The sequence below is a fragment of the Anser brachyrhynchus genome (assembly GCF_964034855.1).
Source record: "Anser brachyrhynchus genome assembly, chromosome: 4".
NCBI lineage: Eukaryota > Metazoa > Chordata > Aves > Anseriformes > Anatidae > Anser > Anser brachyrhynchus.
In genome coordinates this window covers 20,756,449-20,780,599 of record NC_137698.1, presented here as the reverse complement: position 1 = coordinate 20,780,599, position 24,151 = coordinate 20,756,449, and the positions used below count along the sequence as shown (strand labels likewise).

Here is a 24,151-nt window from a genome sequence, read left to right as displayed (position 1 = left end):
CTGTGCTCTCTTTAAAAGGCGCCATCTCTCTTTAGCTTTATTCTGTTCTCATTTTCATCTTTGGAATTTGTTAAGCTTGTTGTCCTCCTTGCCCCCCATGATTACGATAAAAATATTGACTGATGATTGAAAAGATTATCTAAGAACAAAACCCCTAGAGAGATTTTTGTGAAAGATCTCTTGTAAATAAGCAATTCTGTTATCACAGTAAAGTGAGTTTGCTTTGCATCTTAAAATCTGCTTTTCAGGAATCTTGGTATTTCTGAGAAATTCCACAAGGCTACAAAGTGTCACCTACTATCTTCATGGTTAGATACTTCTGAAGATGCAAAAGGCTTTTACATAGAATCAGCATCTATGGATTTGAATTTTTTTTTTTTACAGTTCTTGGAGATTTAATATATCAATTTATTAAAGTAAAAAGCACCCTCAGATACTTATCAAGACAATATTCTGGACAATTAACCTGTTCTCTGAACAGAAGCTGGAAAGAGGACTAGTACCAGATCTTCTGCCGGTTATCTTTGGCAAAACCTGACTGAATTTCACTGATGTCATAGATTTAGCTTTTAATATCTAAGGACTCAACTTTGTTTATCACTGAAAAGGTTGCAATTTTTTGTTGTTTAATACAGCACCATATAATATAGAATCCCTTAAGAATTAAAATAGCTTTAACTGCACACCAAATAAATACATTACAACATAATGAGAGACTTCAAGTGAAGTAAAATCTCAAGTGTATTAAAAAAAACAACAACAACAACAAAAAAAACCACAACTATTAAAACCATATTATCTAAAGATTTAGAGCCTCTTCTTGGTCACCTGTTGTAACCAATTTCAACACTTATGCCAGTTCCACATAACTGGCAGCAAACTATATTACTGTTCTCCCAATGAAGTGGAGAACACTATAGTCACTGCAGCTATCACAAACTAGACCAGCAGAACGATACGCCTGCTAAGAGCATTATTTCACTAGCAGAACTAACTTCCTCTGTTCCAAGGGTAAACAGTCAAAAATGTATGGGGAAATAAAGACAAAAAGGCTTTTTTTCAGGAAATAGAGAACAGAAGCCTATTGTTTATCTCACTCTCAATATACACCACTAGTACATTGTTTCAAGAACTTCGTACAAGGTCGTTCGTCTTTCAGACTCATTTGCCTTTGGAATGAGTTCAACTACTGTACATGTTTGTGTTTGCTGGGGGGAAGGTAGCAGTTCAACTATAAAGCCTAAACCCCAGACATGTGAACAAGCAAGAACCTTAAACCTGAAAAGCTCACTATGACTTATAAACTCAAATGACTGGGTTTGTTGAACTTGGTACTCAAAAGAATTTTTTGAGGCCAAATCCAACGTTACAAACTTTAAAAACCTCATTTAGCAATATACAACTGCCAAAGCACTGATATATCTTTTAACAGTAGAATTCCCATGCCCCTATAACTCTTCTGCTAGACCAACAAACCAGTATTTCACCTTGATGAAACCACAACTGTCATGTACAATCTTGGATTTTATCAACCTTGCATCTGAAGGACAGACATCTACAAAACGTTCAAGATATTTTCAATTTTCATAAAAACAGTGGAAGACAGTGTTACCCTACCACTTCTTTCTTTCTTCCTTTCTTTCAAAATACTGCTGATAGTCATTAAAACATCCGTCACAGATCCTGAAAATCTGCATTAAACTTCTAGGAGGATTTCAGTCATATCTCCCGCTTTGCTTACACAGAATACTAAGCATCAAGCTACAGTCCAGTCTTTTGAGGACACTGTCCCAACACCAGGTTTCTCTTCTGTGGCACTAAGGCACAGTTGCACTAAGGGACATAGTCTATTGACTTTATAGGTCAGGTTGTGGTTGGACTTGATGAACTTGAAAGTCTTTTCCAACCTAAATGATTCAATGATTCTTTCTTTCCTAGAGCAATTAGAGACCTTGTGTGGTTCACATAACAAGATCCAGACTCTCTTTAGCTTAAAGACAATTTATCTGGGAGAAATGAAAGTCCGAATGCCAACCTCTCCTCCAGTCATCCTGCAATATTAAAACCGGAACAATAAAAGCCTTAGTTGGCCATGGACAGCAACAAAACCCCTTCTCAACGGAGCATTGCTATCACTAGGTTATGAGGTGACACATGCTCCTGTGCATGGCTGCCCCTCACAGTCTCATGCCAGCTGGTCCACACAAAGCAAAAGAAATTCACAGAAGACACACAAGTCCCAGTTCCCTCCTTTTACTTCAAAGCGTTATGCCACAGAGCTCCACATGGCCTAATGTCATTGTGTTCTTTCTTAAACAGCCAGATAATGGCCAGGCCGGCTTTACACCTCCGCACTCTGTACTGAATTTCTATTCCAATTACCATGACTAAATCCACCAAGGAATTAGGCTTCTCAATAATTAACACAATGGTGTTCAGATAATTTGCTAAGCTGCCAATTTTGTAAAGAAAAAATAAGGGACCTACATTACAAATGGTCTTTAATTTTACCAATAAAGCAATTTTAACATTTTCTACTACTCATAGCATAGAGGGTAAGGGAAAGCAGACCTACCACAACTGAAGCTTTCAGGCTCTGAATCCCAGGGAGAAGGGAAAGATGCTTGTCAAATCAACACAGCACAAAACCTCTCATTAGAAGTCAATCAAACAACAGTGGTGAGAACCATCTTTCCATAAATGTCCCTTTAGTCAGCTTATCCACTGTGCTACTACAATCCACTTAAATGAAAACACGCATGTGTGCAAAATGTAAAGACATAAGCAACTGCGTAAAGCTTTAAAGGCTTCCAGCTACAAGTAGATAACACTTAAATGTTTAGAACACAAGATAGTACTGGTAAGGTTTGATATCCTTCTGAATTGGTGTTTTCAAGAGACACTGCTCAAAGGCAGTATCTGGTTTTCACCAAAACCCAACATTTGTATTTGGGTTTCCTACTTCCAATTGCAACACATTAACATAAAAAAATGGCTAAAGTCAGCCAAAGCTCACTGACATACAATTGCTTCAGATTCAACTCTCAGTCTGTTGATAAGTTTTCACACAATTGTGACAGTTATCGATCCCTAAAACTGCAAAGCAGGTAGTTATTTCAAGAGCTCAGCTACATGCCACCACTAGACTCATGCCATTTGCAGCTACACTGCCTTCACTTTTGCTTCAGGTTGCTTACAGGTGAGAAAAGGTGCTGCTGAAACACCCGAGCCATCTCCTGCTCCTGAGGACAAGCAGTCCTCGGGAGCAGTAAGAATAGCAGAAGTAGAAGAAGAGTAGTAGTACAAGCAGTAAGAATAGTAGAAGAATTACTGCTTTCACCAGTACAAGTTGTTGAAGCAGATCTACCCCAATATTGGTATCTTTATCAAGGCCACAGACATCATGAACTCCTTTGGCAATGACATTACTGAATGGACCACTGGAAAAACAAGTCATCTGGTGCACTACAAGGAACATTTGCCCATCTTTTTTGGGGAGGAGAAGTCAACTGCACACGAGCAGCTGACCAGGGAGCTGGCTCAGCATGCTGTGCCTCAGGGCACCAAGGCCATCCGGCCAATGCAGCAGCTCCAAGAACTAACGCGGGTTTTTGCTCAATCTATGTACCACTTTCTGGCAGAATTTGAAGTAAACTTGAACTCTCCTTATGACAATATGTTTTTGCCTCAGACTACACATTCGTATGTCTTTACTTGAGCTGTATCTATAGATTGATTCTGAAATGATTTTCTGATGGAATTGCAGTGACAGACTGGTTATTCCTGAAGGGTGTGAAAACAGATCTGGTTTACAAACTAAGCCATGCCAGCTTGTGAGAAGTCACAAACCATTCTGACTTGGAGCAATAGCTGAAGCAGCAGGCTGAATTTGAGTCAATTCTTCTATTACCCCTCATGCCAAAGGCTTAAGAAAGGCTTTAGGTCATCTTGTTCATTTGCTTCATAATAGCAAATTAACAGGCATATCATTCCTGACAGACATTTGATCAGCCTGTTTCAGAAGGCAACCAGCAAGAAAGATATCCCAACTTTATAGACACTCCACTGCTTACTTTTTCCTAGCTCTAATTGAAGTGTCCTTTACTGTAATTTAACCCTGAAACGTTACTGTAATTTAAGCCCCAAATGACCTGCTGTTCAGGTGATGTACTTATACAGAACCAAGCTCAAATTCCAAACACGCAAAAGAAGAAAAAGCAGGACCAGCACTACCCAGCTGCCAGCCCTCAGGTAGGTGCCTGCATCTCCACATTGCATAGCAGACAGACTGCACGGCAAGTTTGAGGGCCTGATGGGTAGCCATACTTAGCAGTAAGGCTTAACCAACAGAAAACAATAATGAAAGTAATAGGACTTGAAGAAAATGCTATGTTAGACGTGTCAGATTGTAAGAGATTTCCAGCAGAGTCCCAGAGTTAGGAATCTTAGTCAAGAGCAGAATCACTGATCTCTTTAAAGGTGGCATGCACCCCTCCACCCCCCTTTATGGTCACAAAGTTGTTTCTGCAATCACACTGAAGTGTTTAGTTCCATTGCTCTCTGATCACAATAAAGCTGCTTCTCTCCCTTCAGCATCTAGTAAGTTAGAACTGGCCCGTCATCCTTATAGCTTCATGCTATTTGTGAGCACAGAATTTATGAGAATTTATAATAAATAAAGACAATAAATAAATTATATACATGAGCACAAGCTGCGATTCCTGCAGAGAAGTTCAAAAGCTCTAGGACTGCAAGAACAAGAGTGCAAAACCAAGGGCACAAGTGCCATCTGTATCAATGTACACCTTAGCTGTAGAAACATTAGCTGTTTCTACATCAGGCTCTCACAGCTTTATGAAGTTAAGTGTGACCCCCAAAACAGGCTGTAGCATATACCCAATTGTTGGTGCCAGAGAGATGCAGACAGCAGCTTCCCCATGTTTTCTTTCCCACCCACACGCCTGTAGATAAATGTAAGGACTCAATATACAAGTTTGTTTGTAACTGGTCACACCGATGCCATCAGTGGGCATATACAGTTGGATGTTGTTGCATAGCAGCGTGCTCATACTGCCTTGAAAGACCAAAACTACAGTGGCCTTTTTTATTAATATTATTAATTGCATAGATTATGCTCAGAATTATACAAGAAAAAAAAAATCTCATGTCCTGGAGAACTTGCAACTGATTTTTTGATTAACTATCTTGACGCTATGTTTACATTGTTCAGACTGATGCTTTCCAGACAGTCCAAATAAGTAGAGACAGTTGTAACTTTGTGAGAGAGAAGTTATTTAAGTATGTTAGAGAATGGGAATGACAGATTGAAGCTTCTAAATGATGCTTTTTTATTTTTGGTGGTAACTACCCTGGTTAATCTCTTCTGTAAGATATATCATGATTAACAGGAACTCCTAAGCAGAAAAGCGCTCCATTCCTGTTCAAATCTCTATTTCTGAAGGTCGTAACTTCCCCAGAGATGCGACAGTCCTTCATGCTAGTAGCTTGGATTGAAAGAAGGACTTGGCTTCAAGGAAGTTCTTCAATTTCCAGTGCTCCCAAAGCTGAAGTTCTAGCAAAATGCCTACATCCCCCAGTGGATATGGATACTCTATAACCAAATTGGCCCTAGCCCATTAAGAGGATGACTGGAAATCAGTGCTGAGGTTTTGTTTGTTTTGCCTTCTTGTTAACAGAAGCACATTAAGTACATTGTCATTTATCATGCATTGCTTCAACTCTTGCTAAGTGAAAATGAGAGCTCTTTCACGGTTTTTGTTTGCTATTTGGTTTCCCTATAGTACCATTAATTGTCAAACATACTAGTCATTTGAAATATTTGTTTGAGCTATATTCATGCTTCTCCTAGCTGGGGAAAGACAAGCTGATGTTTGCTGTGTATAAGGCGAAACAGGATGTTACAGCTGCATTGCCAGCTGTTCCATGCTGGCTTCTTTGCAGGACATTACTAATTTTTCACTAACAGAGCTAGACTCTTTTTTTAAGTGGCACCTACAGCAATGACAAGACAGAAGTCTTTGAGGGTGACATTTAAAGGGTTTTTTAAGCAATTTCCTAATTTTCCTCCCTCAGTACACTTTCACCACTGATTACTAATGAACATCAGTAATTAATACAAAAATCCAGAACTGCAACCATGTTTTTCACCATAGGCTTCCTTGCTGCATAGAAAAATTATTCAAGATGGTCTATAGACACAAATTTAAAGTAACACTTTCTTGCTATCTCAGATTTTGGTAGCCAGTATTCATACACATTGATGGGGTACATGCACTTTTCAAGAGCTGCTGTGCACACACCTTATGTAAACCAGGCCTTAAGAGATCCGAGGTGACAGAACAAAGGCCAGCAATAATGAGGAAGGCAGATAGAAATGCTCTTGAGAACACTTTCAAACAGCACATGATATGACTACATGTATTTTGAACGTTGTGTAAAGGAAGCAGCACCTCTGCACATACCATAAACCTAAATCCCCAGCAGATGAAGTTATAAGGAAGAAGCCTTGAAGAACAGAAATGAAAACATCACAGTCTCATTTGGGCAGATCCTAAGGCATGTGAGAACCGGAAAACAAAGCTAATATAATTTAAACTAGTTATTCCATTTTGTATCCCTAAAGTTGTACATTTATTAGGTAATTTCCTCTTTGAACAGCAAACATATGGAAATGCGGATTTCCCTTCCTAGAAATTGTTTACTTCCTGAGAACTTCAACATCCTCTGCTTTTCAAAGTCATCCACCTATTATTTATAAAAACTGAAAGACCTGTTTTTGCCTCAAGGTTTTTTAATTTTTCGTTAGTTTGGTCCTGGTCAAAACAAACTCTCAATTCTAATCCTTAGACAAAGATCAGTAAAAAAGTAAAAATAGACTAGCAAAAATATGTACTTAAAGGATGAAGACAGTGACTTTTGCTATCCTCTGCTTCTAGAATGGCTTGAAAAATTTATATATGTGGAAAAATAAATTTGAGAGGTTTAAAGGTAATTTTTTTCTATTAAATTTACAGAAGATAGTTAATTTTTCCAGATTTCTATCTTACCTCTTGGAAAAGAATGTAGAGATAAGGACATTGTTAAATTAGCATTGTATATACAAACATCAAAAGCAGGCATTTTTTAACATCTCAGCAGAAGTATGGTTATAACAAATGTAGTGTTCCAAACATGTTATGCTCCATGCATTGCTTTGCTTTCTGCTATGGACCACTTGACATGCAATTTAAACTCATGCACATTTGATTTCTATGGCAATTAAAAAAATTGCTCATAAGGAAAATACTAGAAAAGCATTTTATTTATTTATTAGCCTTTGCATTCGGATCAGCAGGGTGAAAAGAGATGATAAACGACTGACGGTTACCTAAAGACTATATTTTGAAACCAGAGTACAATGGGTGTAGGAAATCACTAATAGTAGTTTTACATAGTACCTGTACAGCTTTGGGTTATTTATAACAATATCAGTTAATGATAGACTGGTGGGATGAACTAGAAACGTGAATCTCGATCAAAGTCTAAACTGTCCCACAGTCAAGTGCTTCAAATCATTTTTATAATACTTTTAAAAACAGAAAAAACACTTAAGTAAGTAAAAAAACCTCTGTGCTATAAACTTATGTGATTGATACTTTAAAAAGTAAGCATACAAAATCTTCTTATGCTAACATATCAAAACGTTACAGCCTTGATAATGGCAACTTGATATCTCTATTTCCTGATTCAGCCTCTTCATAAAAGGTGACCCCTTAGCTTCATTTAGATGGCGACATTTCAAACTTTCACGTATTTCCAATACAGACAGCACAAAATAAAGCATGATAAAACACCAAAACCACACAGACTTCAATTTTCAAGTCTGATTGGCGTTTGTGGGCTCCAATCCTGAAGTGCACAGCATAATTTCAGAGTAGCTTCTGATGTTTATTAAGTTTTAGAATGCAGAATTATGCATCTACCATGAAATCCAAAATTTTTTGAAAATTGTGCATATAAGTGTAAAACAATTTCCAGTAATAAATACTGTAAATGAGGTAGGCAGATTCATTCAGATGGTGCTGATCTTTTCAGCATGGATTTAACTAATGATAAGACTTAACTGCCTACCTACATTTAGAAAAAAAAAAATCATTGTTTCAAGTGACAGAAATAGACATAAGTACTACATTTTTGTTCAGCTTATTTGAATCTTTCCAGTATTTTACTAGGAATTTTAGGTTAGGGGATTAAAAAAAGTTAGATGCTAAGCCCTTTTCAGTGGGAAAATTTCAGCAATTACAGTAGGAGATACTCATTTAAGGGTAAGAAATTACATTGCAATGTTTTGGAAAAAAAAAAGAAGCATACAAATTTTACACTCATACTGTATCATTAGATTTTACATATGAAAGATGCAACTTTGTCATGGCATTATCAACTACTAGTTCTGAAAAATGCTTGTAACGAACCTAAAGAGAAGCTGTTCCTAAACCTAGTGGAAAATAAAGCCTATAGAAGTCTGATTAAGATTTATATAACACTGAAAGTGATAATAGAGTTATACAGATTTCTGAAAAGGCTACACATAAGAAAGCTTACAGTGTAATTGTTCTTTTAAGTCATGTATGAACTCAGGCCATCTTCAAGCTTCTGGTCAGCTGTAATTTAAAAAATCAAGTATGTGCACTGAAACAAACAAACAATTCACATTTTGTATGCTTGATACCCGGGTATATAATGCAAAACACAAAGAAGATATCCCACTAACATTCTAAAACACTTTGTCCCAACCAAAACAATTCCCATAAAAAACAAACTATTACCAGGTATTGGAAACATTTTTTGTAGTAAGAAAACAGACAAACATACAGAAAGTATAAAAACAATGGATAGGAAAGAAAAGAGACTCTTAAACAAATATACAGATAAAGCAGAAGAAGCGGATAGCTCGAAGCGTAAATAGCTTTTTCATATCTGGGTTGGGAAACTGACTTCAGAATTAGAGAATCAAGTATTATTCTTTTATAGTGGCCAGATGGACAGAGCACTGCGGCAGCTTCTCCCGTGAAGTGTTACTCCTGCTGCCTGACCCCTATCCACAGAATCGCATTATTCCATTGCTGGTGGAAGACAGCTAGAGACAGTCTCATTGCGAAAGGGAGGCTCAAATAAGTATCTGTTTGAAACTTCTAATGCTTCATTCTGAAGTGTTTGTGAGCAGCCAAAACTTAACCATTTGGGTATAAAACTGAATTGTACATAAAGGCCTCAACTGCAGAAGGGGATCACAACTTGCTTCCAAATCTGCAAAAGAATTAAAATTCTAAGAAAGTGTACATATAGACACTAAATACATGAACATCTGTGGCATGTGCTGGTATGCTGTGTGTAAGTCAGAAATTTGACTAGAATGCTAATAATGACATTTTTTTAAACACACACCAAAATCGAGTATATGAATTTCTCAAGAAGCCACCTCATTTTTCCTCACACCTGCTTCCCTTCACTCTCTGGAACAGTATGGGATAGTTTATCCTGATGAGATTGACTTTTCTTTTTTAAATTTATTTTTTTTTTGCCCCCTATCAGGAATGCTGTTGTTTAGGCCTCTGTCATCACACAATTTAACTACAGTATCTGGGCCCCTACTTTTCAGTAATGTTGTCTGATCAATGTAAAATGTGCCCCATGAGCCCGCTCTAGCTTTTGGCTTTGAGGCCACCGCTCTCATTTGCCCTGGAATAGTGGGCACACATTGTCCACCAGTGGGCATACAGCTGCCTCCTCCTCTTCCCACCACCACAACTATATCTCCCCTCTCTTCCCTTTCTAGAGCTGTCACAGTTCTCTCTGCTTGTCTACTCTTGCAACTCCCAAGGCTCTCATCACAGCTTTGTACAACTTCTGCTCGGATTCTCCCACATACTCTTCCATTCATTTGTAACAGACAGTATCCGTCTAGCATAAGAACACTTCCCAAGTTTATCTACCAAGATACTATTTGCTTGTTCCTCAAATCCCTTCTAAATTTTAATTTCTGCTAAGCTGCCTACAGGAAAAGAGGAAAGTACTGGTATTATGGTTGAGTGGTCAGAGACATTTGTGAATAAATCTGTTTTTCAGTTTACCTTTGGAATCGCGTGTGATCCCTCTCGTGTGCCTAACACCTAGTGCAAAGAGAACTCAACTCCAGTCCCGTCTTTGCATGGTGATGTTCTAATATTGACAGAAACAATTACTTAAATGTAGTTTCCTTTCAGACAGCAACTAAGATGACAGTCTTTTTATCCGTTCATTAGGAAATAATTTGTCTGCCCTTTCTCTTCTGACAGCTAATGATACCGAGAGAGCATGCCAGAACTGGAAGTAGAACACGTCTACATAGAAACAGTAGAACACTTGCTGTTGTACAGTTCATAGCTGTTACTTAGTCATACTGATGTATTTATCTTCACTCGTGGTTTTATCTAAACAGTAACTGATCTACACTTTAAAGAACTGTATTTAAGATAATTACACCACTAAATACTATGGGAAGTAAACAAATTCATACCTGAATTAATTTAACACATCTCCACAATTACTTTTGTTTTGCTTTTAAGAAAACCATTGCCTTAAACTGGAAGGCATCCTCCTAATGCTTCACTATAGTATGTATTAAGTAGAACAGGTGCAGATTTCCAAGCTATTTTCTAGGGTTTGCAGTTCTGATAATAAAACGTGTCCTGAATCTGGCCTTTGCCCAAGACCATAAATCTGTGAATAAAATGCCACTGTCAAAAGCACAGGAAAGTGTAAATCTACAGCTATGCGAGTAATGAATTAAAAACCTCTCCTGTATTTGTTTAAAAGTAGAAGGATAATTTACAAGGCTCAGATTACATGATCTATATCTGCAGAGCGACCCTTAAAGAGGTTTGTTAGAGAACTGAATTTGCCTCAATATCTCTGTTTTGCATGTATGTCAAAACAGAGCCTTTGGTTTGGTCTTTATTCTACTGTCAGACCTGTCAACACCTCGCTTAGCTCTCACACAGTAGCACTTCATTTGATTAGCCTCTTTTATATTTTGTTTATTCAAAGCAAACCATTTGATTGCATTGCTCACACTGAAATTATTTTCTTGAGATTCCTAAGAAGTACAGATTTGTCCAGAAGAAAAACACTGCAATTAACATGAATCTGATTATCTGGGAGAATGTCACTGCTCAGAGATCCCTGTTAATTAGAAATTCACTAGAAATAAAATTAAATAAAAATAGTGTTGGCAACTGCTGGCTTCTGTCTTAAGTTGCTCATTAAAATGTGTAAAATGCATAACTGGCTAGAAGGAGCAGTGTGATATACACAATCAATATGAATTAAGTGATGCATACCGAATATTTTCCATCACCATCCCTTTGTGATGCTACTGCTTGCTCATCTCCAAAATCCTTACTGTATGTTAAATAGAAAAGAAAATAGAGAGTTGATACGTGAAACAGACAATAGCTGCTTAACACCTGAAAAAAAGTTAAAGCACAAAATGCACCAAAGTCAGTAGTGGGAGCTCCATGTTAAAAGGGAAGCTTTCATTTAGGCCAGTCACTACAGTTGAGGATTGCCTCAAAAGCTACAGTCTTTTTGAAATTCAAAACCTCCACAGAAGTCTCATGGTGTTTAAAAGCAGTATATCAAGCCTAAACTGGGGACATCTAATCCATTACCCCACCTGCTTCACTGCAGAGAGCAAAACATTCTGTGCTAGAGATTTACTGAACGGCCTTCCTAAAACACCATTTCTTTGTAGTTCTCACCAATTACTAATCACCTCATACCAATGATTCCATCCTTATTTGCCACAGCCAAACTACAAAAGTTCTCATTATCTGCATAATAGAGTAGAGAAATTGAGGTTCTCAAATGAACATGAGATTCAGGGACAAACAGGCATTTAGTACCTTACAAATCTCATTTTGCACCTGCTTGAATATTTGGTGCCAACATCTTGGATTTCAGATTACGTTTATGCTTACAAAAAGGAAATAATTCTGTTTTTATACTCGTGTATCATTTTTAATATTAAGATAAAACGAACAAAGACAACATTTAAACATCCAATTTATTTATGTTTACACTACACTTAGTTCGCTTAGTTCTGTGGCTGTGGATTGCTAAGTTTCCCTTGTGGACACTTGTAAGAGTGAAAATACTGTTTATATTTATAAACACAGACCTCTGTAGTAATGTGTGCAATTCCCAGTTCATGCATTTTTCACACATCAGAAATGATCCAGACACCTGCACCATGGACAGCCTCCCCCTTCTCATTTCCTAAAATGAAGCTTTGGTGAAACAATGGCCTTTCAGAAGTCAGTCCTATGGTGTATCCTTGCTATAGTCTGATTCAAAGCAGTTTATGAGATTAGCTGCCAACAGCGATTAAATGTTTTATTTATATTTAATTTTATTCCGATCAGGAGACCAGAAGTAGTCTTAACACTAACTGCCATGAATTGAAATTTGTACTCTTACAGGTTTTGTGGTAGTCTACCATACTTTGACACTTCATGTCATTAATTACAGTAAAAATATAAATCTGACCACCCTGTTTCCATAACTCCACCTTTTCTGTACATAGTAAACTGAAGAACTAATCTCTCTTCCACAAATTACATTCCAGAAATCCCTATTTCTATTCCTTTACTGGTGTTACTTACAGCTATATCTAGAGACAGGTCACTATATGTTATGACAAACATTGACCAGATCTCTGTCAATAGGAGCCTATTCATCTTTTAAATTCATACATCAGGTACAAATATTTACACCATGCTGACAAAACAAAATCTGCTGCATCTTCTGCACCCTTATCACTTACCATGGACACGATGTTTAAGTAGTTATCTGCACCTTTTTGCAAAGTGGCACGGTTTGCAAGGTTTGCAAACTTGTGCCTATCCATGCTTTTCCCACTGAAAAATATATGGCTTTATTAAACATAACACTCAAGGTTCTCTGTGGTGACAAAGCTTTACGTTCAGGCTAGAGTGCAAGTCCGAGGACTTGCAATGTACTCAAAAGAACACACGTTTGCTACATCCTGCTCTTGATGCAGTTGCTACACCTTCTCATCATGGGCTACGCCATGCAACCCTAAGCCTCTTAAAGAGCATTACAGTTACCGTTCAGTATTACTGTGGCTGAACTAGGAACTCACCTCTTGTCACTCCTAAAAGAAAAATGTCAGTAAGGAACAGGACCCACTGTTTTTAAATTGTTTGAAAAAAACAAAACCAAAACAAAACACAAGGACCTTTCCAGCTAATTTGACCTTCAGTCATAACTACTGATTTCCTATTAGTAGAACTGTTGATCCTAAAAACAGCCTTAGACAACAATGCATTTTACCACTTTTATAATCCTGTAAAAGGTTGATTTTTCAGCTATGAAAACTGCAGTTACTGATTCCCTTGGGCTTTCTCCACGCATCTTTGCCTGTCTTTTTGGATTCTGAAGGAGCAAAAGAGTAAAAACTGCTATGCTTGTGGACAAACCTAGCTAGTCAGCAACCACTGCTGAACTAGGGGTAACTTAACTTACCCATCAGACAATTCAGCTGTACACTGCTTTAATACTTGTACATAAAATGCAAGACAAATGCCCTACAAAAAGCAAAGCTTTCAAATTATTTATCTGCTGAAAAGGCTAATGAAAAAGTTTACTGTGTAATGTAATTATAGTAAAGACTGGGAGGAAAAAGGATTGCTTTTCCTGCTGTCTTATTTCCCCCACCAATCCTTTGAGGCTTGGGATTCTCAGCATCAGCTGTTTATATATATATATATATACACATATACATATATATACACACACACACATATAAATACATATATATTATGTTACCTAAGTTATTTAAGAACACAGAACTACATCTGTCCTGTTCAACCCCTTGATGGTGGCTGGTGACGTTTTTAAGGGTGGATGGATCAGAACACCATCCTTATTCAGTACAGAAAGATTAAAATTAAGTCTGTTTAGGGAAAGAAGCTAGCAATAATAGGAGAAAAGGCTCAGCCTTTGGAATTTCCTGCTTTACAACAGCATTAGCTATGCTGTATCTCTGTTATGGAACAATAAGTTTGAACACAAAAATACAGTTAATGCTTCAAAGAAACTGAAAGCAAGAGTAAATCTAGAACGTTGTCATTCGGCATGCTTTTACTCAAAGATACATGCTGCCCTTTAAGTATTTACTTCTGTCCACTATCCCACCATAATCCTTCCCATACATGAGGTTTTCCATAGAATCAGTGCCTTTGAAAGTCTTTTTAGCTTTTTAGACTGGGCTCAAGACCATTAAGAAACTTCATAATTACAGAAGTGTTGTCATCTCCTCGAGACTTTTTTTTTTTTTTTTACTTATTGTTACAGTAGAATACTTTTGTTAAAATGCTTGCATGAGAAGAATCCATACTATTTGAAGAAAAATGAAGATGGACTGAATATTATGGTAGTCATCTCTAATAGGAAGCTATGCCCTACATCCAACAGAATATGAAAAAAATACAAACTGTCAATGAGTAACTCACTTGATGCAATACTGAAATAGTGACAACAAAAAGATCAGTGTAGTAGGACACTATCAAGCCACACATTTATAAAATTCAAGATTACAAACAATCCAGAATTGTTAACTTGTATGTCCATGTTATGCAGACAGACTTGGTGGAGCAGAAATACTGTTTCAAGGTAACACCTGATGCAATTTACCAGCTCCAGATGCACCCTCGTCATTGGTGTACTATACTCAATACCTGATCCTTTCAACACAGAGGTGGCATTTGGCCATTCCATGGTATTAATGTTATACAATGTACCCTGATCTGGTACCTGAGTGTGTTTTCTGGGCACGTGCTATCTGTATTTTTACTCACAGGTTGATCTTATATGTAGGCATACTGCATTTTGGAGACTAGTCCATAGGCTGAGGGTAGGTAATGTTCTCACACCAGCTCTCTCACAGGGTTACTGTGCTCCACAAACCGCATGGTTGGTTGATGCTTATCACTGTTTACTCAAAGCTAGTGATTTTAAACAAACATACCAAACAACTGTTACAGCACTTGATTAAACCTTCTTTAGTCACCCTGTTTGTTCTTGCTATTTGCACCTGCTACTATGATACTACATTTTAAGATTGATCTGCCTGCTTTTGCTTTGTTGGTAACCTGTTCATGATCACAATACATGGCTCCAAGGTCACCTTCTAAAGTCATCTCTCTCAAAAAGAAGTGACTAATGTTAAACCATGACAGCTGGTGATATGTACATCACTGCAGACCAAGAGTCTGACTTTGCATAACCTACACTTTCAAATCATGTATAATCATTTCTTGGATTGAAATCATCATGGCTCTACTGAATCCTGAAAAAGTTCTACACTTCAGCCAGAACTTGATCACATCCTTTCCATTTCTGAATAGTCCAATTTTTCTTCTGTCATATTATTCTCAAGGTCTTCTTGGTAACCTTCTGCTTATTAACACTTTTCAGCTGATTATGAGCTGAAAAACACCCACCTTCTATGCCCATTTGCTTTTGACACCAGTGACAGGATTCTACCCCTTCATGCCTTACATCATGTACAATTAGCCCATAGTGGAGAAACTCTTTACTTAGCTGCTGTTTCTTACCTCCACCTCATTAAAATTCTTCCTCCAAACTATATTCTATTGCAGCACCTCCATGGCCATTACTGAGAGTCACCAATTTGATTTACAAATAGCTCAGAGGGATCAGATGTTGCCAAAGAGACCGTAAGGAAACAGGGAAGCTGGGAATTGATATGAGAAAAAAGACAAAGGGAGAACAGCAGAATGGAAAGAATGCATAACGCTGTTCTCAATAATAATAGAGTCTAATAAGATGCATCTATCAGCACCTAACTGGGTGTACACTGTTTACTGACTTGTCATAGTGAATCCTGCCTCACATGCTTTCTAACAACATAAATTGTTCACAGTGAGATATGTCCACCTCGAACTGTAAAATCCTCAACATTCTGCTTACTGCTATATCTGTAGCTCTTACTGTTATAGCAAAAGCTCTCTTTGTTAGAGGGTTACAAACACCTTAAAGGAAATGCTAGCTTGGCTTGTTTATCATTTTCATCATAATTACAGACTCATTCATGAATATGCATGTAGTACCACACTGTAAATACGCATTCCACTTTATAGAACGCAGATGAAAGCAGCTCTCTCAACAACTTACTGTGTGACCCCTACACATGGGTATAAGAAAGGACTCAGGGTGTGCATTCACCCATTAACAAAATCCTGCAATGATTCAAGGAAGATGGAGCTTTTCTAATGGAGAAAATGCATGGTAGCAATCCATTTATAAACTGCTGTTTCCAAATGTGTCTCATTTGGGGGATGGTTGCTAACCATGCTTGTCCAAATACCTTTGCAGGACATATACACAGAAATAACACACTGGAATTTGGCTCCTAATTACAGAACACTGGTTACTAATTTAACTATAAAGATACCAGACCTTAAATTCCTCATCCAATGTCTTCTCAGCTGTCCAAACAAATGGCTCATTTCAGTGTAACTGAAATCCACGTAATTATTAAGAATTAAACCAATTATCATTTCATTTTCTGTAGCTGCAAAGTAAATCAGCATATTTGGTTCAGTTGTCAGAATAATTTAATGCATTTCAGTATCAGGTAATTCAGAATACATTTGGAAGTTCAAGAAACGCTACATTTAATATAAAAATTTGTATTGATGCATTGTAGTTTTATTGACCTGCTTCTAACTATAGCTTTCATCACTAAAACAGACGTGCTGCGATTAATACCTATTCAAAGGAGCTCATTTTGCATTGAAAATCTACAGCATTAGCCTACAGCCCCCATCAGACGACTTATCCTGTTTCCATCACCGCCTTACATTCGTCTTGATGTTTTTATTTGTTCTAGCTTTTGGTAGAAAGCCTGCTGCCGAGATTGCTCAATAAAAGTTTAACCGTCTTGTGCTATTAACGTGCTCGTGCTCCATGTGGAGTGCTGGTTTCCTTCCTTTTATTGAACGCCAAACGGAGGGACACAATGGGCGTGTTGTGCTCCGTGCAGCACGGTATGCGCGATATCTTCGGAAGGGAGGTGTGAGCTGGCTGCGATACCACTGCTCTTAGCAGCACAAGTACCACGAACTAGTCAACCACAGCGCTGGGGCATGCAGCACACTGAAGGCTGGTGAAAAAAGCTTGCTTTTTATTATGACCTACATACCGCACGGCAGCAGCCGGACAATTTGAGGCTAGTTACGCTGAGGCTGAGCACAATGCACGAATTCTAGTAACAAAGAACTCATTGAGTTAAGGCTTTATGAATACGTTTGTGAGTTTACGATGCGTTATACCCCACGGCATCCTGACAGCACAAAGCACGGTGGGAAACAAACAACAACAACAAAAAAAAAAAACACGTTTTAATAGAAAACGCGAGCATATGGCTTTATCCCCTATCGGAGGCATCCTTTTGCATCGGCAACCGCACGGCGCATCGCGTTGAGACACCGACCAGCACGGATAAAGCAATCTTACCGACACCCCCACGACCCCACAACCCCCCCGGGTCCGAAGCCGCCCTTTAGGGGCCGAGATACCTGCAGCAGCCGGGTCCCCGCTGGAAGCCTCGCTCGGAGGGCGGCTGCACAGAGCGGGGAGGCTCCTCGCCGGCACCACGCACCTGCTGGCTGTGCGGCAGGGAAAGGCACCCGCTGCTTCCCCCGGAGCTCCGGCTTCTCCCCCGGGAGCTGCTAGCGAGCGGCTGCGGGAGCGCTGCGGGGCAGCCGTGCCTCTACGGGGCGGAGCGCGGCTGGGCAGCCTGACAGCAGGTCCGCAGCGGTGCCGCGCCGCATCCCGCCTCCTCCGAGCGGCCGGCGGCACTCCCCGGCTTGTCAAAATGGCAGCCGCGACGCCCGTTCCTCCTCTCCTCCTCCTCCTCCTCCTCCTCCCTCGCCGAGGTCGGCGCTAATTGCGCGGCGCCCCGCTCCCCGCACGCAAAATGGCTGGGCCCTGCGGCGCGGCGGCACGGAGCCCGCTGGGCTGCCCCGGCTTTACGCTGCCATGGCAACGGCCGCCCGCCCGGCCCCGGCACGCCCCCGGCCGCGCAGCGCCGGCCCCGCTGCCCCGAGGGACCCCGCCGCGGGTGCGGGCCCCCAGCAGGGAGAGGAGGCAAGGTCTGAACCGTGGAGAGCTGCTGGCGGACATACGCTGTCCTCGTCTCCCATCTGGAGCACCGAAGGAGGCAACACGCAGGCAGCGCTCCTCCACCTGAAGTTTTGAGAAATAGTGGGGAGCAGCGTCCATGCATGCCGTACCTGACACGCAAAAAAATTGAGTGTTAAGTGGAGGAAGATTTCTTTCGGCCCCTACCTAATCGCTGACAGGGCTGGGCTTTCTTTGCACAACAAACCATGGCCTTCCTTGCGAGGTGTGGTACTTATACAGGGTTATAGGGCCACATGAGGTTTACCAGCCCTGCTGCTCCACCCCTCCAAGCCAAAGCTCTGCCACCAGGGCCCAAGACACCCACTGGTGTCTCAGTGCAGTCCCAAGCTGAGAACTGAGGGCCGCTGTGGCAGGTTTACACACTTCTGTCCCCAGTATCTTTACACCGGTGTCCTTGTGTGAGCAGTGGTCTCTCTGAAAGCATTGCAAGAGGGACTACCATTTGTCTCACTGGGGAAAAAGGAGGTAAATTGTTTAGATTTCTGACATGACAGGGCTGAAACATTCCAACACATTCAAAATCGGTGCTTCAATATTAATTTATTCTTATTTCTTTCTCTTAGACTTCTTAAAAAGAAAAGAAAATAAAGTTAGCCATGTCTCAAACTGCAGTTGGTGCTAAGAACCCTGTGCTGGCATGAGACAAAAGGACCTTCAGCTGCCATGACTCAAGCACATACTTTCTGTGCCGTGATTACTCTCCAGCAGTACTTTCTGATCAGAAAAGGAAGTCTGCTGGTTTGGCAGCCTGATTCTGAAGCTTTTGGCTAGAAAACATTAAACTACTGAAGTAATTATTTACACACAAAGTAAGTATTAAAACAGAACCAATCTGCATTACAAAAATACCATTTCACCATGATTAGCTCACTAACTTTTTTTTTTTGTTAATAAGCAACATGAAACAGACCGCAGATCCAGTCCCTTTCTTCTTAATGCGCTGATACAGTCACTGACTCTAAACGTTCTTCAGAAAGTGAAAACACAAGTGAGGTTTCCGTCACTTTAATGCACTAACATACTGTAGTTACAGTCATAGTATTATTGACAGGCAGGCTGAAGTCTTAGCTTATGGAAAAGCAGAGGTAGTGAGTTTTTAAACAAAAGGTTAGAGCCTGAAAAGATTTGAAGATGCTTGTCCGTGTCTGTATATCTACATACAGTTTTCTTAACACAGTGGAAGCACATTACTTTCCTAAGTGTTCTTGAAGTTACTTTAGAGAAACTGCCTCTAGAATGCAAGTTATAATTCAATCTTCAGGGCTCTAGATCTGTTTCTAACATAGCCATACTTCATGTTAAGAGTGATGGAGCTTTTGTCTGTGGTACACCTATAGGACTTATGACATGTATGTACGTGCAACCCTTCCTTGTCTTCACTGACATAAGCAATTAAGTAGAAGTTGGAAGAGGCTTAATCCAAGAGCAGATTATGGTTTTGATTCAGCAAGCCATTAAAACACAAAGTGTGAGAACCCAACCTATTTGATATTACTTAGAAGCTCCACAGAAGTCCTAGGAACAGATTCTGTTGCATGCTTTGCACAAGCAGTCAATTTTTTTTTTTTCCTGGTACAACCCACTGAAATCATGGTATTACAGATGGGAACTGGAACCACAGTGCATCTGTCAAGGACTGGATAAACTGGACAGGTCCCCAGTGCTTGGTTACCCTGATATATCTATCTAGAAAGAGTCCAGAATCATGCAGCCAAAGTGGTGGCTGCTAGACTAATCCCATAACATTCAAGTGCAATGTATAGAATCATACTGACCCTACAGTGAGGTATTTAAGTACTTAACGATAGCCACTTGTCTGCTGTGCATTAGAACACAACTGAAAATAGTTGGCTCCTTGACTCAAATCCTATTCAAATGTCAATTTAAATGAGCTTCCTGATCTCCCTATAGTACCTGAAGGACAGATGCTTACATCAAAAAACATAGCTGAAAGAACTCACAGGTCCTGCAACAAAACGTCACCAATAGCCTTCGGTTTTAAGACAAAAATAACAAGCATTATTCTCAGCCTTATCTACAGAAACCACATCAATGTATCATTCACCATTGTAATTTAGCCCTTCCTGTTATTTTTCTTCACAAAATAGTTTCTGGCTCTCTGAAGTTTCATAAAATACATAACTGTATACCTCCATTAAAGCAACATCTTATGGCCTTCAATCAATTCTATACAAATATTTTTCATTTTAAAAAAAGTAATAAGTAAAAGTAAGTTTAGCTTCAACAACTTTGGTGCATTCTACAATTGTTTTGAAAGCATGAACTGTAACAAATAGAGGATTTTGTCATCCATGGACAGGAAATATCAAAAGAGCACATCCTAGTTAAGAACTAATTACTTTATTAAAACCAACACTTTATTTCCTTCATTGTTGTAATTGTTCCTAGATATATTTGACTATCCAAATGGGAAAATATCTACGATAGCTCCTCCAGCCAGCTGAACATGAAGCACACATCTCCAGCTGTAGGCTTTGTGTTTTCAGGTTCTCACAAATAATGATTATGATCAATTTTTGTATTGTGGGTTTGATCAGATATTTAGCAAAGATACTGACAGAATTATGTGTAGACTGTACAGAGTAATGAATTGATTTAAAAATTTAAGATATTGAATGTAGTTAAATGAAACAATCACAAAAGCATTTCAGAAACATTTTTTATGGTGTTTAGGGGAAGGTTTTATCACAAGTATATCCCTTTTACACAGTTGTCATTTGAGCCACAGTGCTCATAGCAAGTAGCGCAGGCATAGAATGGGATAGGAAAGAAAAAAAGTAACTCTGATTTTCTTAAAAACAAATATTTAAAAGTTCTAAAGGAAACCCTCAAGCCCTTTTGTAATTAAAGATGAAAGTGCTTTAGCCTAATAAGACTAGATCCCTGCAGTATTATTACATGTTTTACTGCAGTTAAAGCTATTGAAATTCTGGAGCAATTTCCACAGTATTTTCTCTCCCATTATCAATATTTTATTTTCTGCTATAATTTCATATGAAAGAAGTAGTTAAGATATCACTGTCTATTCTCAAATATAGAATCTGACAAAAAAATCTACTTTTTAGCTGTTTCTAGACATAGTTATAGATTACTTAAAAAAACAGCTAAAATTAAAGATGAAAGATTGAAATAGATGTTCATTATTTTCCTTCTCTATTTGCTTGGTTACCAACTGGATTCATTAACGTATCATTTATAACAACACCTATTTACTTTCTCATCACTTTAAGTCACTTATCCCCCCCAAAATCTCAAATTTTATGGTATCTTGAGAAGACATCAGTTCATGGGAACTATAATATAAATGAGCATTCTGCTTCCAGCTCTTTAGGATACAACTTCAGAGAAAAAGGCGAGCCTGAGCTCACGAAGATATAAAACAGGCTTTCCCAAAAATAAGTACTTAAACCTCCAGTTTTAACAGAAAGTAGCAAACATTTGAAACAAAGTACCATACAGTTGAGTAAACATCTTAAAGGTTATCCTTTCATATCTCAAAATACCACAAAGACATCAACTGTAACCTAAAAAGAATCAAAAAATAAGAAGTAGGCACTGAAATGCACTAGACTTTTAGAGTATGCCAAGACATTTAATAGTTTATCTGGTCAATTTGTATTTGAAAGGTTTCCAGTCCTAATAGCGTCATGTACAGACAGTTGTATTAAATAGTTATGTTAATTTATAGACCTAAGCTGGAATTCATATTAAGTCAATTTAAATTCTGAAGAACATTTCAGGCCACCCAGTTTTGAGCACCACCCACAATTGATTTTGGTCTCTATCCTGAACTGCAGATTACTACATGCCTCAGTGAGTTCCCTCTGGAAGCCAAATGTCGGTCTGAGCAGTAATACAAATTGAGCAGCAAAATGCATATTGACTTACTTTTTCCTCACTTACAGGGCCAAAATTTTGAGAGCTTAGAACAAGAAATTTGGAATTTTAATATGAATTTTTCTTCCCAATTCATTAGAAAACCAGACTTGGCAGTATACTTGTGTATAAAAGCACAGGTGTGAGACAACTAGACAATAAAGGGAAAATTTTCTATAGGAGTAAGGTAATTAGAATTCTAAAGTGGAAATTTTATTAACTTCTCAGTAATAAGTTCCTTATATATTGCAATTCATAGAGGAAGAATATAGACAAATATGCTGGGTAAAATGTCCAGCTGTGTTGTTATCGTCATCCACTTTGCAGTTTGAAATACATAGGGGTATTTAAACTGTTGGTAAAATTTCATATATATACACACAAAGATCCATTATCTCATCTACATCCCTTTTACCATGGAGCCTCAACCTCTTTCAGATACCTTTTTTTTTTTTTATTTACGTTTTTCTATCCCATGTGCTACTGCCCAAACTATCAATGTTTCTTTATAAGCTTCTAGCCAACCTAATTTTGTCAAATCTGACAGAAAAAACAGGGAAGAAATTAAGAAAATCAGCCCAAACTGATCTCTTTCCACTCCCCTTCCCCCTGCCCCATACTTTCAACATTGCATGATGCTGAGAGCCAGATGATAACCAGCTGACTAAAAATAGAAAACACTTCCCTAGGCACACAATCATACTTGTGGCTCTCAACTTTAAAAAAAAAAAAGTTCTTGCCTGATTAGATTGGATTATTAAGAGATAGAAAACTTGTTGGGCTAGCCCTATCTGCCTCTGACACTCCTCAGTGCTAACTTGAGGACATTTAAAAGTTTGTCCTTAAATGATTAAAATTCATACACCTTGCATGTAGGATTTTACTCTCTCACATAGCGATCCTGGAAAAATACCTATTCAAAACCTAAGCTCAAAAGCACGTGAAAGAAATACCATCATCTATGATGCTTCAGATCAGTTATTTGTTCAAAGCGGCAAGACTTGTACAGTTCAGAAGATTATCAGTGGCAAATAGGTATAAAGCTAGTAAATAATCATATTTTCTGAAGTTCTTTAAAGCCAGGAAGTTTTAAATAAACTAATTTTTAAGTCAGCTTACATTTTATCAATTCTGAGAAGTTAGCAGCCCCTCCGTATGCCCGATGAGGTCACAAATCATTCTTGAAACACCTCTGACAAAGTATAAATGCCATTGCAGGGTATGTCTAAGTCACACTAACATGTCTGGCTGGCATAGCTACAATAGCCAAGTTGATAAGGTACCAATCAGCTTATCTGCAGCATTCTTTTCATGAAGAGGTCATTTCTTCTCTTGTTCTATGAAGGGAAACAATGCCAAAGCATTCCAGAAGTGCTTAAACAAACAATAGCAACATCTACCTACACTAAGAGGTTAACCGTTTGCAATTTTTTTGCTAGCTTAATTATTTTCTTTAGAATGTACCACAGCACATAAGGAACTTGAGCAAATCACGTGCCAAATAAGGCTTTCATCCTAGGAAGTGAATCAACTTCTTGTGACAAGACTTCCAGATTCCAATTGCCTTCTAGCTGTAGCCAGGACTGGGCTTCTTAAAATTTACTTAATATTCATTTCCTGTTTTTCCTTCAATAATGTTCAATGCTATCTTAATTTTTGGTCTTTAACGGTGCTACAAAGCAGTAGGTAACAAATTATAACAAGATTATTTATAGCCTGCTGCCGGTTTTGCAAATACCTTACATTTGAGGAAGTCATTTATCATAGAATCTTAGAATTAGACTTGGCACCTGAAATATTCTGAGGAACAACTTGATTGCCACTTTATTCTTCGCCAGTATTAGCCAGTAATGTGCCCGTGCAGCAAAGAGGGCTAACAGTAAGAGGAGTGCTGGCAGCAGGTCGAGGCAGGTGATCCTTCCACTCAGCCCCAGTGAGGCTACAGCTGGAGTGCTGGGTCCAG

The 24,151-nt window shown here is 38.7% G+C and overlaps 1 protein-coding gene across 3 annotated transcripts in view; it reads right to left on the bottom strand.

Annotated features, from left to right (window-relative positions):
* The window catches only part of SORBS2 (sorbin and SH3 domain containing 2), a 160,021-nt gene extending 141,646 nt beyond the window's left edge, over nt 1–18,375 (bottom strand). For all 3 annotated transcript variants that reach the window (XM_080590132.1, XM_080590135.1, XM_080590134.1), the window contains exon 1: nt 17,664–18,375. The gene's annotated coding sequence lies outside the window, so the exon portion shown is untranslated. The remainder of the gene's footprint in view (nt 1–17,663) is intronic.
* Nucleotides 18,376–24,151: the final 5,776 nt, after the last annotated feature.